Below are 14,456 nucleotides of genomic sequence, written 5' to 3'. Positions count from 1 at the left end.
CTCAGAGGTACTTTAGGAAGTCTCTGCCAGTGAAGATGGTAGTGAAGTGTTACATTTACTCTTATCCCTCTGAAGTTTAGGTAACTTTAGTGTATGAAATAAACTGACAATAGACACATAACAAAAAGAAATAACATGCAAACTTTTTTACATACCCAATAAACACAGGAGTGTAAGATGCTAAGAGGGTCAAGATGACTGGGCCTGAGGGTATCGCAGTGTTGGAACACCTAGGCGCCCAGACCACAAAAAGAAAGAAAGACAAGACAATGAGGGTAGGAAATGAATTCATCTGAACTGTAAAACACCTTCCTAAGGAGATATGAAAACGATCATTAAAGCTATGGAGAGTTGATGGAAGCCAGATAGAGCATGGGAGCAGAACCGCCCTGGACAGGACAGGTACACACTGGAACCTGGATTATGAAACTAAGGTCTTCCAGAGCAGCGTGAGACGGCTAGACAGACTATCATTTACATCAACACTGAACGTCCTGCCACCCAACCAATACACTTCTACACACTTGACCTTGAGTGAAGTATTCATTGTTGCAAAGGCAGAAGTCACCTAACTATCCTCAGTGGGGGAAATGGTTGAATAAAGTGTGGCTTCTTTTTTTTTTTTTTTTTTTTTTTTAAGAGAGAGTGAGAGAGGAGAGAGAGACAGAGAGAGAATTTTTAATATTTATTTATTTATTTTTTAGTTCTCGGCGGACACGACATCTTTGTTGGTATGTGGTGCTGAGGATCGAACCCGGGCCGCACGCATGCCAGGCGAGCGCGCTACCGCTTGAGCCACATCCCCAGCCCCTAAACTGTGGCTTCTTGTGCAATAAACCCTATAATCCAAGCCACTGAAATGAAAGAACTGGGTCTGAGTAGCACAGCAGAAATACAAGAGAGGCAGGAGACAAACAGGTCATGGAGACGGTACCTTTAATCTGGGGCCTTGTGCAAAGCTCCTCAGGCCTTTCTCTCCCAGGCCTGCCTCCAGATCTCTGGGAAATCCACAAATCTTCATTCACAATCTTAAAGTTACTGGAAATTCATTTATGAAAATTGCCTTAGCCAGGAGGATTGCAAGTTTGACACCAGCCTGGGCAACGTAGTGAAACCTGGTCTCAAATTTTAAAATCTTTTTAAAAAGAGCTGGGGATGTAGCTCACTGGTAAAGTGCCTCCGGGTTTACACCCCAGTATCACACGCACACATACAGAATTGCCCTTTGCACCCTCAATTAGCCATCACTACACATGATTTTAGAAAAGCTTAAGCGGAGGCAGATACAAAGTCCATGATCTAGGGTGCTTCCCAATGGTTCTATAATGGAGAAGGAAACAACCTAAGGATCCTGAGATTTGACAGACCACCAGAAAGCATGCCGTGATCACCGATGTCATCCCCACATACCTTCCCATCAAATTCCTTTATTTGTTTCTGAAAATTTTATTGGTACATTATGGTCATACATAATAGTGAGATTCCTTACGCCCTGTTCATAGAAGCACTTAGCATTATTTGACCAATCTCATCCCCCAAATCATTCCCTATGCCCTTCCCATCTAATCCTACCTCTCCCCCACTCCTTTGCCAGTTCTCCTGTGTCCCTTCTAGTATTATTTTTAAATTAGTGCATTTTAATCATGTATGTAAGTGATTCATTATGGTATATTTGTATAAAAAATCTTTTAAAAGAAGAGCCTGAAGCCTGGCACAGTGACCTGTAAATCCCAGCAACTTGGAAGGCTGAGGCAGGAGGATCACAAGTTCAAAGCCAGCCTCAGCAACCTAGTGGGACCCTAAGGAACTTAGAAATATCCTGTCTCGAAATAAAAAATAAAAAGGGTTGGGGATGTGGCTCAGTGGTTAAGTGCCCCTGTGTTCAATCCCTGGTGCCAAGAAAGCAATAATTAAAATAAATAAATAAAAGTGGTCAACAAATATATGAAATATGTTCAACATCCTGGCATTAGGGAAATGCAAATCAAAACTGCACTGAGATTTCTGCTTGCTCCTGTCAGAATGGCAGCCATTAAGAATGCAAACAAAACATTGGGTACAATGGTTCACACCTGTAATCCAAATGACTCAGGAGCTTAAGGCAGAAGGATTGGAAGTTCAAGGCAATGTAATGATGCCCTAAGCAACTTACTGAGACCTTGTTTAAAAATAAAATTTAAAAAAAAAAGGGCTGGGGATGTGCCTCTGTGGTTAAATGCACCTGGGTTCAATGTCCAGTACCAAAATAAATAATAATAATAATAATAAATGCTGGAGAGGATGTAGAGAAAAAGAATCCTTTTGCACTGTTGATGGGACTGTAAATTAAAAGTATAACCACTATGGAAATCAATATGGCGATTCCTTAAAAGTCTAAGAACGAACCCACCATATGACCCAGCTATGCCACTCCTCAGTATTTATCCTGAAGAATTAAAGTCAGCATACTGTAATGATACATGCCTATCTATGCTGAGAGCAGCACAATCCACAATATCCAAATTATGGAACCAGCCTAAGTGTCCATCAAGGGATGAATAAAGAAAATGTGGGTATATATACACAATGGTATTTTATTCAACTGGAAAGAATGATGGAATTGTGTCATTTGCAGAAAAATGAAAGGAACTTGAGAACATTAAGTTGAGTGAGATGAGCCAAACTAAGAAAGTCAAGGTTTGTAGTTTTCTCTCATATATAGAAGCTAGAGAGGAAAAAGGAATAGAAAGATGGTGGTAGGGGGATCTCCTGAAAATTGAAGGAAGATCAGTGGAGTAGAAGAAAGGAGCCAGGGGACGGGAGGAGGAAGCTAAAGGGAAATACTGGGGATTGATACTGGCCAAATCATTTTTTATGCCAGGTGCATCTACAAAAACGGAACAATGGGTCCCCAGCCATTTCCTTGGATCTTTAAAGTTCTCAGAAAAAAAGATTAAAACTTCAGAGACAGGGCTGGGGATGTGGCTCAAGCGGTAGCGCGCTCGCCTGGCATGCGTGTGGGCCCGGGTTCGATCCTCAGCACCACATACAAACAAAGATGTTGTGTCCGCCAAAAACTAAAAAATAAATATTAAAAATTCTCTCTCTCTCTCTCTCTCTCCTCTCTCTTAAAAAACAAACAAAAAAAACCTTCAGAGACAAATGGACAAAGGATACAAAGAGGCAAATGACAGAAGGAATAGAAATGGCAATTAAACATGACAGGATGTTGAGCTTGCTGGTTATCCATAACAATGCTGATTAAACATGATGCTATTTTTACCATCTGACTGGAAAAGATTAAAAAGAATAGCAATACCTAATTAACAATGGCAAAGGTCTAAGAAAACACCTAAGTCCTCCTATTGCACAAAATAGAATTCATACAGCAGTCTTCTGGGAGGACAACTGTGAAGATATTAAGTGACTGGCATTATGTAAGTTTTAAATTATTCAAAATTGAAATATTGTGACATCAAAATATTAATGAACCTCATATTTAGGCAGTGATGTTGAAATAATGTAAGTTGCTTAATTTAAAATTCTTTCAAAAATAGCATGAAGCTGACATAATTATAAAGGTCAAATGCACTGCAGAAGGCAAATGTGCTACATCCCACAGCAGTGCCATGGAGCTGGTTAACAGAAACATCACCCTTCATCAAGTCAGCCTTGAAATATGCAAGGTCTTCAGGAGTTCACCCTCAGATAAAATCCACCAAGACATATAATGTATGGAGCTTTGGATTTAGCCACTCCACATGATTTAATTAAGTGTGCAGATACACAGGGCACAGAGTGCACCTAAAGGCTTCCGTATGGACAGCAAAACTAAAAGACCATCTGAAAATAATTATCCAATGAGGATTGCATATTTGTACAGTAGAATACCATACATTCTTAGAAAAGAATGGGCTACTTGTTCATGTACAATAACAACTTAATGAAATATAAAATATATTTTTATAAACACATACACACAATCCAAACAGAAAGAATTCAAATGCAAATGAAACTGCTTATAATGGATCTCTCTAGTGAAAGGATCTGTAAGGGAGAATCTTCACTTCAAGATTTTTAACAACTGTTATAGCTAGAATTAACTGAGTACTTACTATATTCCAGGCAGATTCTAAGCACTTCATTTAATCCTTATAAATACCCTATAAAGTAGATACTGTCATTATTTTCATTATCAATAGTTGAGAAAACGGAGACTTAAAAAGGTTAAATAATTTGCCCATGGTCACATATTTAGTGGGTTTTAATCAAGGTAGTTTATATTAAGCAACATTCTTAATCACCATGCCAACAGTTCTATATACTTTGTAGTGTATGAATGACTTTTTTTCTTTCAGTACTGGATATTGAACCTAGGGGTGCTCTATCAGTGAGCTATATCCCCAAGCCTTTTAATATTTGAGACAGAATCTTACTAAGTTTCCAAAGCTAGTCTCAAACTTGTGATCCCCCTGCCTCAGCCTCCAGAGTTGCTGGAATTATAGATGTGTGTCTGCGCACCTGGCTAATAGGGGTTACTTTATACCTATCTGTACAGAAACATGTCTATTCCATAATTTAAAGCATGCCTGGCCTGATTTTTATTCAATCAGAAATGGATAGTCTTTCCACAACATGGTTCTTTTGTAGCCAGTGAGTTTTATAAACTCTTGCTATAGGAATTCATGATATTGTACACATAATAATGATATTGGAAGCAATCAATCCAGATCTTTATCTGATAAGTCAGTTTATCATTGCTGTGACAAAATACCTGAGAAAACCTTAAAGGAGAAAATATTTATTTTGGCTCATACTTTCAGAGGTTTCAGTCCATGGTCAGCTGGCTGCATTATTTCTGGGCCTGTGATGTGGCAGTACCTTATGGAGGAAGAGCATGTTCATCTTATGGTAGCCAAGAAGCAGAGAGGGAGATAAGGGGGCTAGAGAAAAGATAAAATTCCCAAGGGCACAACCGCAAAGACATACCACCTCCAAGTAGGTCTACTTCCTACATTTTCCATAACCTATCAACAGTCCATTGGCTAGTATTCCATCAGTGGATTAATCCATCGAGGAGGTTGGAGTCCTTATGATCCAATCACTTCCCCAAAAGCCCCACCTCTAAACATTGCTGCATTGGGGACCAAGCTTTAATCACATAAGCCATTGAGGGACATTACAGATTCAAACTATAACGTGGCCCCTGTAAGGGTCTGGAGTTGAAGTGTCCTTCAAAAGCTCCTATGTGAGACAATGCAAAAGGTTTAGAGCAGCAATGATTGGGTTATGAGAGTCTTAACCAAATCAGTGACTCGATCCCCTGATGGCATTAACTGAGTGGTGATTACAGGTGGGGAGGGTGCTGCTGGAGAGAGTGGTCACTGGAGAGGTGCCTTTGGGATGTATGTTTTCCATCTGGTGAGTAGAGTCTGTCTGCTTCCTGAACATCATGTGTACTGCTTCCTTCTGCCCTACTCTTCCGCCACGATGTTGAGCTTCCCCTAAAGTCCAGAGGAACACAGCCAGCCGCCAATGGACCTCTGAAACTATCAGCGCGCCAATAAACTTTTCCCCCTCTACAATTGTTCTGGTCAGATATTTTAGTCACACCACTGAAAAATCGGACTAAAACAGCCCCCAAAGGCTCATATTTATCTCATTATGTAAAACACACTCAGTCAATTTCCCTGAGTCCCAATAATCCTAACATTCCAGCACTGCTCAAAAGTCCAAGTCTAGCCAGGCATGGCGGCACCTGGCTGTAATCTCACAGCTCGGGAGGCTGAGGCAGGAGGATAGCGAGTTCAAAGCCAGCCTCAGCAAATTGAGGCACTAAGCACCTCAGTGAGACCCTGTCTCTAAATAAAATGCAAAATAGGGCTGGGGATGTGGCTCAGTGGCCGAGTGCCCCTAATTTCAATCCCTGGGATCCACCTCCCCACAAAAATAGAAAAGTCCAAGTTTAAAGTCTCCTCTGAAACTGGAGGTAATTCTCAGCTGTGAGCCTCTGTAAAACTCACAAGGTGAGTTACCTGTTTCCAGCATACAATGGTGGGATAGGCACAGGGTAAACATTCCACCCTGACACACACTGCAAAAAAAATGAGGAATGGGCACAGAAAGGAGAGATGGACCCAAACCAGACCAAACAGTAAATCCTGTAGCTCCAAGCCCAGCTCCAGGGCATATGGTAGGAAGATGTGGGCTCCAAACCACCGAGGCTGCCCTGCCTGTGTGGCCGTGCTACTTGCAGGCCACAGACCCCTCTCCTGTCCTGGCTTTGCCTGTTGCCATAGCCTTCCTCTGCAGATGTTCCTCATTCCTGGAGGCTCTTACTTTCTGGGTTCACTGCAGCTGCACTCCCAGAGCTCCACATATCGCCTTCTTAGGGACTGCCTGTGAGGCTCCACCCTGACACACATGGCTCCGCCTCCCAGGTCTTCCTTTGAAATCTCAGTGGAAGGCAAGTGTGGTGGCTCCCAGCACCTCGAGAGGCTGAGGCAGAAGGATCACAAGTTCCAGGGCAGTCTCAGCAACTCAGAGAAACCCTTAGTAACTTAGCAAGATACTGTCTAAAATTAAAAAAAAAAAAAAGACTGGGGACATAGCTCAGCACCCTGGGTTCAGTCTCCAGTACAGAGAAGGAGAGCTGTGCCTCTTCGTGGAAGCCTCCAGGAGCTGCAACTCTTGCATTCTTTGTGCCTGCAAAACCAGTGGATGATGTCAAAGTAGCCTACTTGGGCCATGGCTGCCACGGTGTCTGAGTGCCTGGGCAGCTGAACACAGTGCAGGATCCTGAAGAAGTAAACTCATAGGTGGCCTCTGGTGACCCGCTTGCCCTGGAGTTGTCTTTTTGAGAATAAGTCTTTCAAATGAGTTTACATTTTAAATCCTAAAGACTTTGATGAATCCACTGGTTAGGTATGGTTTTCATAATCTGATCATTTCACCTCCCAAATTAACATAGGAGCTTTAGGGGACCACCTCATACCCAAAGACTAACTGAGAGTACAGGTGTGTGCCGATGTGCCCAGCCTCGCTTCTTTTCAGTTGCACTAATTTCTTCAGCAACTATCTCTTCCTTAGACTTAACTTTAAACATACTCCTTTTGTGACCAAACTGCAAGTTTTTCAAATCTTTTTTTTTCCTGAAACTTTAATCCAGGGGCACTTTAACACTGAGCTAAATCCCCTGAATTTTCTAGTTTTTATTTTGAGACAAGGTTTCACTAAGTTGCTGAGGGTCTTGCTAAATTGCTGAGACTGGCTTTGAACTTGGAATCCTTCTGCCTCAGTCTTCTGAGTTGCTGAGACTGCAGGCATGTGCTGCTGCATCTAGCTAAGTTTTTCAAATATTTCTGATCTGCTGGTGATGTGGCTCAGTGGCCAAGTGCCCCTGATTTTTTTTTTCTCTTTGTTCTCACAGTAAACCTGGCTAAAAGCAGCTAGCAATATCCATGTTACTATTGAATGCTGTGCTGCCTTGATATTTCCTCTACCAGATAAGTCTGTCACCTTTAAACTTAGCTTTGAACAAAGTCTCAGGAAATGGATAATATGTAGACCAGTTCTTTGTCAAAATGTAACATGAATGGTTTCTAGTCTAATTCCTTTTTTTTTTTTTAGAGAATTTTAATATTTACTTTTTAGTTTTCGGCGGACACAACATCTTTGTTTGTATGTGGTGCTGAGGATCGAACCCGGGCCGCACACATACCAGGAGAGCACGCTAACGCTTGAGCCACATCTCCAGCCCTAGTCTAATTCTTTTTAAAGTCCTAATTCTAATCTGAAGTCTCATGAGCACAGTCTTTACTGTCTGCATTCCTATCAGCATTCTGGTCTTCCGAAATCACTCCAGAATCATCTATTAAGCTCTTCTTACAACATTTTAGGGCTTCTATTACTGCATCTCCAAACCTTTCCAAATTCCCCCCAAAAATCAGCTCTGAAGACTTTTACATCACATGGTCAGGCAAAGTCACAACAGCCTTACTTCTTGGTACCAATTTTCTATGTTAGTCAGCTTTACATTTCTGTGAAAAAACACTTGAGAAAATCAACTTCAAGGAGGAAGGATTTGTTTTGGCTCATGGTTTCAAATATTTCAGTCCATGTCAGCTGGCTCCTGTTTCTGGGCCTATGGTGAGCAGTACATCTTGGCAGAAAGGTGTGGCAGGGGAAGGTGTCTCACCTCTTAGCAAACAGAAAACAGAGGAGAGACATAAACCCTTCCAGAGCATGATTCCCAGTGACCTAATTCTTCCAGTTAGACCCCATCCTACATGGTTTACCACCTTCTAATAGTCTATTCCATTATGGTACTGAATTGGTACATGGTGATACACAATCCCAGCAACTCAAGAGGCTGAAGCAGGAGAATCACAAGTTCAAGGCCAGCCTCAGCAATTTAGTGAGATCCTCAGCAACTTAGCAAGACCTTGTCTCAAAATAATAAAAAACCAAGTAAATAAAAAGGATTTGGGAATGTAGTTAAGTGGTAAAGCACCCCTGGGTGCAATCCTCAGTATTAATTTTTTTTTTTTTAAAGAGAGGAGAGAGAGAGAGAGAGAATTTTTTATTATTTATTTTTTAGTTTTCGGCGGACACAACATCTTTGTTTGTATGTGGTGCTGAGGATGGAACCCGGGCCGGCCGCACACATGCCAGGCCAGCTCGCTACCACTTGAGCCACATCCCCAGCCCTACCGCTTGAGCCACATCCCCAGCCCGTATTAAATTTTTATTTCAAGACACCGTTTCAAAATAAAATTTTAAGCTGAGCATGATGGTACACAGCTGTAACCCCAGTGACTCAGGAGGCTGAGGCAGGAAGATTGCAAGTTCAAAGCTAGTCTTAGCAATTTAGTGGGGCCCTAGTCAACTCAGTAAGACCCTGTCTCAAAATAAAAAAAAAAAATTAAAAGGTTTTGGATGTGACTCAGAGATTAAGTATTCCTGAGTTCAATCCCCGATACCAAATTAATTAATTAATTTAAAAATTTTAAAAAAGGACTAGAGATTTAGTCCAGAGGTAAAGTGTTTGCCTAACATGTGTGAGGCTCTGGGTTCTACTCCTATTACTACTACTAGATCATCATCATCATCATCATCACCATCACCATCGACTACTATACTTGACTTTTTGACTTTCCATGCTTAATCTTGGTGACATCAATATTTCCCTATAAGACCTTGAAAAGTCACATCTGTTCTAAATCTCATTATCTCATTATCTTACAGAGATATTATAACAATAAAATGGGAACATTCAAACAAAGTACTTGATATTAATACCATTGCTAACTATGACTAATAAGAATTTCTAGAGTGACTTCTAGTTTTAGAATTTTAGTATTAAGGAAAAATTATTAGAGTTTAGTTGAAAAGAGTTCCTTTAGAGACACACAAAGAGCCAAGCACAGTGGCACATGTCTGTAATCCCAGTAACTCAAGGTTGAAGCAGGAGGATCCTAAGTTTACAGCCAGCTTTAGCAATTTAATAAGACTGTCAGCAGGGGCTGGGGATGTGGCTCAAGCGGTAGCGTGCTCGCCTGGCATGCGTGCGGCCCGGGTTCGATCCTCAGCACCACATACCAACAAAGATGTTGTGCCCGCCGAGAACTAAAAAATAAATATTAAAAATTCTCTCTCTCTCCTCTCTCACTCTCTCTAAAAAAAAAAAAAAAAAAAAAAAAAAAAAAAGACTGTCAGCAACTTAGCGAGATCCTGTCTCAAACTTTAAAAACATAATCAGAGGCCTGGAGATGTAGCTCAGTGGTAAAGTGCCCCAGGTTTGATCCCTAGCACAATAGATAGATAAATAGATAGATAGATATAAATAGATAAAAATAGAAACATATACTGAAGTAGCTTAAGAGGAAATGATGTAACAACTGGGATTTGCTTCAAAACAATCCAGGGCTCATTCATAGTTTCTTTGGTCACATGTTGTGCATTGTTTAGACTAAGTTACAGGTACTTGAAAGCCATGAAAGAAAAAAATTCTGCCTTCTTTTTATGTTTGAAACTTTCAAATTGAGGGAGGATAAAATAATTGGGAGGCCATTAGGCTAAGATAGCTCCAGTGCCCTGAATTCATACGTAAGCAAACTGAAACCCAACTGGAATGAAGGGTCATAGCCCAGGAAAACAAAATGTGAGGTCAACCAATCAGAAACTGCCAGCTAATGTCTAACTGGAGAATTTACAAATCAGAAACCACCAACTAATCTCCAACTGGGACTTTCCACTTAAACTAGTAAAATATTTTCCATATTTTACCTCTATGTACACCTTATAAAAGTTTTCCCTTTCTGCCCTCTTGGTTGGGCCCAAACTGCTTGTGGTTTGGCTCTACCCAATTCATGAATTTCTGTCTACTCAAATAAACTTGATAAAATTTTAATATGTGCCTACATTTATCTTTTAATAGGAGGAAAAAAAGGAAAAGGGAAATTGGAAAGAAATTTCTATTACTTACTCTAATGTTCTACTTAATTAGAACTACTTCACCAGAAAATCTTGATATTAAAAGAAACAGAGGGCGGGGGTGGAGCTCAGTGGTACAGCACTTACCCAGCATACTTGAGGTCAGAAATGAAAAAAATAAATAAATAAATGGGAATTTCATTTTATTCATTTTTTAAAATCTCTACTTTCTTAGAAACAGATTTTAAATGAACAGCAAGATACAGAAGAGTTCAAGAATTTGATAATTTCATTAAGTTTTCAAATAACCTTTTAATATATTTTTAACTAAAGGACCATTCTACATTCTATTTAATTAATTTTATTTTACTTTAATTTATTTTTCTGATATGTGAAATTGAACCCAGGGATGCTTTACCACTACACTACATCCCCAGTACTTTTTATTTTTTATTTTGAGAGAGGGTCTTGCTAAATTGCTGAGGCTGGCCTCAAACTTACAATCCTCCTGCCTCAGCCTCCTGAATCACTGGCTTTACAAGCATGTACTGACATGTATGTGTTATGGCTTGGATGTGAGGTGTGCCCCAAAAGCTCTCATGTGAGACAATGCAAGAAGGTTCAGAAGAAAACTGATTGGGTTGTGAGAATCTTGACACAATCAGTGAATTAATCCCCAGATAGGGATTAAATGGTAACTGAAATGTTAGGGCATAGCTCGAGGGAATGGTTAACTGGGGGCATGGCTATGGGGTATATATTTTGTATCTGGAGAGTGGAGTCTCTCTGCTTTCTGATCATCTTGTGAGCTGGTTCCCTCTGCCACACACTTCCTCCATGATGTTCTGCCTCACCTTGATCCTGGAGGAATGGGGCTGGCCTTCTATGGACTGAGAGGCTCACCTCTAAAACTGTGAGCCTTCAAATAAACTCTTCCTACTCTGCAGTAGTGCTGGTCGGGTCATTTAGTCACAGCAACGAGAAAATTAACTAAAACCCCAGGCTAGGAAACCCATTTTAAAGAACTATAGCAAAAAAAAAAAAATTGACTTCCTTAATGCAATCCATGTTAATGTGGAACCTTAAAAACTTTTAAGATTTTTCCCCAAAGAAATTTCAGGATATTTTAACAATTTTCTGCTTTTTAACAATACAATATTCTATATTAATTGTATATCAGTATTTCAAAAGATGATTTATTTGATATTTCTCTGACAAAAATTGATCACTGGACTGGGGATGTAGCTCAGAGGTAAAGCTATTGTATCACATGAATGAAGCCCTGGGTTCCAACTCCAGTATTTCAAAAACAAAAACAAACAAAAAACTATCACTGGGGTTTGGCATGGAGCAGTAGAGCACTTGCCCACCATGTGCAAGGTCTTGGTTTCAATTCCCAGTGCCATCAATATATAAAAATCTATCACTAACCATAGAGAACTTAACAGCAATAAGTACATAATATGTCCCTTCCTTACTTTGAAGGTGAGAATTCTCTAGGAAGTCTTCATGAGTTTCTTTTGTTTCCCCAGGTTTTGATGATCGATGCTCACTTCTCAGAGATATCTTCCACCATCTAAAAATTACCTGCAATTGAAGAGAAAGTGACAGGTTAAAACTGATTCCAGGGTTGAGGTTGTGGCTCCAAGGTAGAGCATTAGCCTAGCACGTGTGAGGCACTGGGTTGATCCTCAGGAGCACATAAAAAATTAAATAAAGGGGCTGGGGATGTGGCTCAAGTGGTAGCGCGCTCGCCTGGCATGCATGCGGCCCGGGTTCGATCCTCAGCACCACATACAAACAAAGATGTTGTGTCCGCCGAGAATTAAAAAATAATAAATATTAAAAAATTCTTTCTCTCTCTCTCTCTCTCTCTCTCTCTCTCTCTCTCTCTCTCTCTCTCCTCTTTCACTCTCTCTTAAAAAAAAAAAAAAAAAAAAAAAAAGATCACTGTGGAGCTGGGTGTAGTGGTGCAGGCCTGTAATCCCAGTGGCTCCAGTAGGTTGAGGTAGGAGGATAGTGAGTTCAAAGCCAGCCTCAGCAAAAGCAAGGTGCTAAGCAACTCAGTGAGACTCTGTCTCTAAATAAAATACAAAATAGGGCTGGGGATGTGGCTCAATAGTCAAGTGACCCTGAGTTCAATCCCCAGTACCAAAAACAAAAAACAAAAAAAACAATGGAATCAGGGCATTATGGGTCTTGGCTATAATCCCAGCTACTTAGGAGGCTGAGGCTGGAGGATCACAAGTTCAAGGCCAGCCTCTGAAGCTTACTGCAATTCTGCTTCAAAATAAAAAATAGAAAGGGCTGGGGGTGTACCTCAGTGGTGGAGTATCTCTGGGTTCAATACATAGTGCTGAAAAACAAAATCTATCAGGTCAATTGATGAAATCACCCAGTGCCAAATGGTTGTGTTCTTGAGAACAGAGATTCTCTAACTTGGGGAACTAATTCCAAAGTAATTGCTTGGCTCTCCTATTTCCTTCCCAGGCAACAGGGCAGACAAGATGATGGATAAATCCCTCAGAGAGCATGACAGTTACATGAATAGGGGCAGAAAAAACACCGTTGTGCTTTGTGTGATGCATGAAAATGTGTTAGACACGAACACTTCTTGGTAACAGATCTGGGAATAGTGTGTTTGACTCCTCTGAGAATTTTGTTCATCTGAAGCAAACCTCATTCCCATGGCATGGACTGCACTCTGTTCTTTATTGATTTCATGGTGGTGTCAACTCCTGGGCCTGGTGAAAGCCCCTTGGAACAGACCCAGCTTTGGTCATGTTTTTAAACCAAGAGTGAAGCAGGGTAGTGAAGTGAGGTGACAGAACTTCCACCAATTTGAGAAACAGACCGTTTTCTGCACTTTGATGATGACATGGGAGGAAAGGAGGGATGTACTGTCACATTGGGGGTCAGGGCATGGCGTAAGGACTTGGAGGTGGGGAGCCTGCCCTGTATGCAGGTCTGTAATCACAGCGACAGAGGAGGAGGCAGGAAGACTGCATGTCCCAAGCCAGCCTGGGCAGCTGAGTGAGACCTGAGACCCTGCCTCAGAATAAAACTGAACAGGCTGGGGGTGTAGCCAAGTGGTAAAGTGCTTGCCTAGCCCAGAGTTCAACGCCCAGTACTCCAAGCAAACAAACAAAAAATGAGTGTGGAGGGCAGACAGTTCAGTCCATAATGAGGGCGATTCCAGTAGAAACTGCATGCATTGTGGAGCAATGTAGTCCTGGACAATTCATTTCATCTCCCTGCAGTATAACTTTCTTTCTCTTAAATATTAATATTAAAGATTATAAAGATATTTCCTTTCTATTGAATGAAGACACCAGGCAGTCTGGATCTAAAACCCATGGGGTTTTCATGTTGTTTGGGCGTTTTGTTTCTTTCATTACTGGGGGTTGAACCCAGGGTTGCTCTACCACTTAGCTACATCTCCAGCCCTTTTTCCTGTTTTATTTTAGAGACAGGGTCTCACTCAGTTATTAAGGTTGGCCTGGAACTTGCCATCCTGCCTCAATCTTCCAAGTCTGTGGAATTATAGGCGTTCACCACTGCACCTGGCAATCTAGAATTTTGGGGGGAACTGGGAAGTAAAAATAATGTAGTCCAGCCAGGCACACCCCTATAATCCTAGCAACTCAAAGACTGAAGTAAGATGGCCAGTTTGAGGCCAGTCTTGGCAATTTAGTGGGACCCTGTCTCAAAACAAAATAAAAAGATATCAAAAAAAAAAGATCTGGGGACATAGCTCAGTGGTACAGCACCCCTGGCGTCAATCCCAATTATCACTAAATCTCTCTCTTATATTAATAACAATTATGATAATTTAGTCCATTTCTTACAATAATCCTGCAGATGAGCAAAGTTTCAGAGAGGTTAGAACAAACCTGTCTCCCTCCCCCCACCTTACTGCTAGGTGTCTTATGACAGTGAGCACAAGTCTCAGACTGAATTCCACCTCAAGAGCGACAGTGCCATGGAGGTATCACAAGAGCCCAAAACATTTCTGAAAGTTCAGCAGAGACCCCCCTTTCACC

General features: G+C 41.0%; 1 long non-coding RNA gene across 1 annotated transcript in view; it reads right to left on the bottom strand.

Annotated features, from left to right (window-relative positions):
* The window catches only part of LOC308631280, a 29,172-nt gene extending 17,170 nt beyond the window's left edge, over positions 1-12,002 (bottom strand). Inside the window, exon 1 of the long non-coding RNA XR_014018156.1 lies at positions 11,892-12,002. This is a non-coding gene — a long non-coding RNA (uncharacterized lncRNA). The remainder of the gene's footprint in view (positions 1-11,891) is intronic.
* Between the last annotated feature and the right edge of the window lie 2,454 nt (positions 12,003-14,456).

The sequence above is a fragment of the Spermophilus citellus genome (assembly GCF_964194105.1).
Source record: "Spermophilus citellus genome assembly, chromosome: 11".
Taxonomy (NCBI): domain Eukaryota; kingdom Metazoa; phylum Chordata; class Mammalia; order Rodentia; family Sciuridae; genus Spermophilus; species Spermophilus citellus.
The sequence above is the reverse complement of the archived record's forward strand: the minus strand, read 5'-3'. Positions and strand labels throughout refer to the sequence as shown.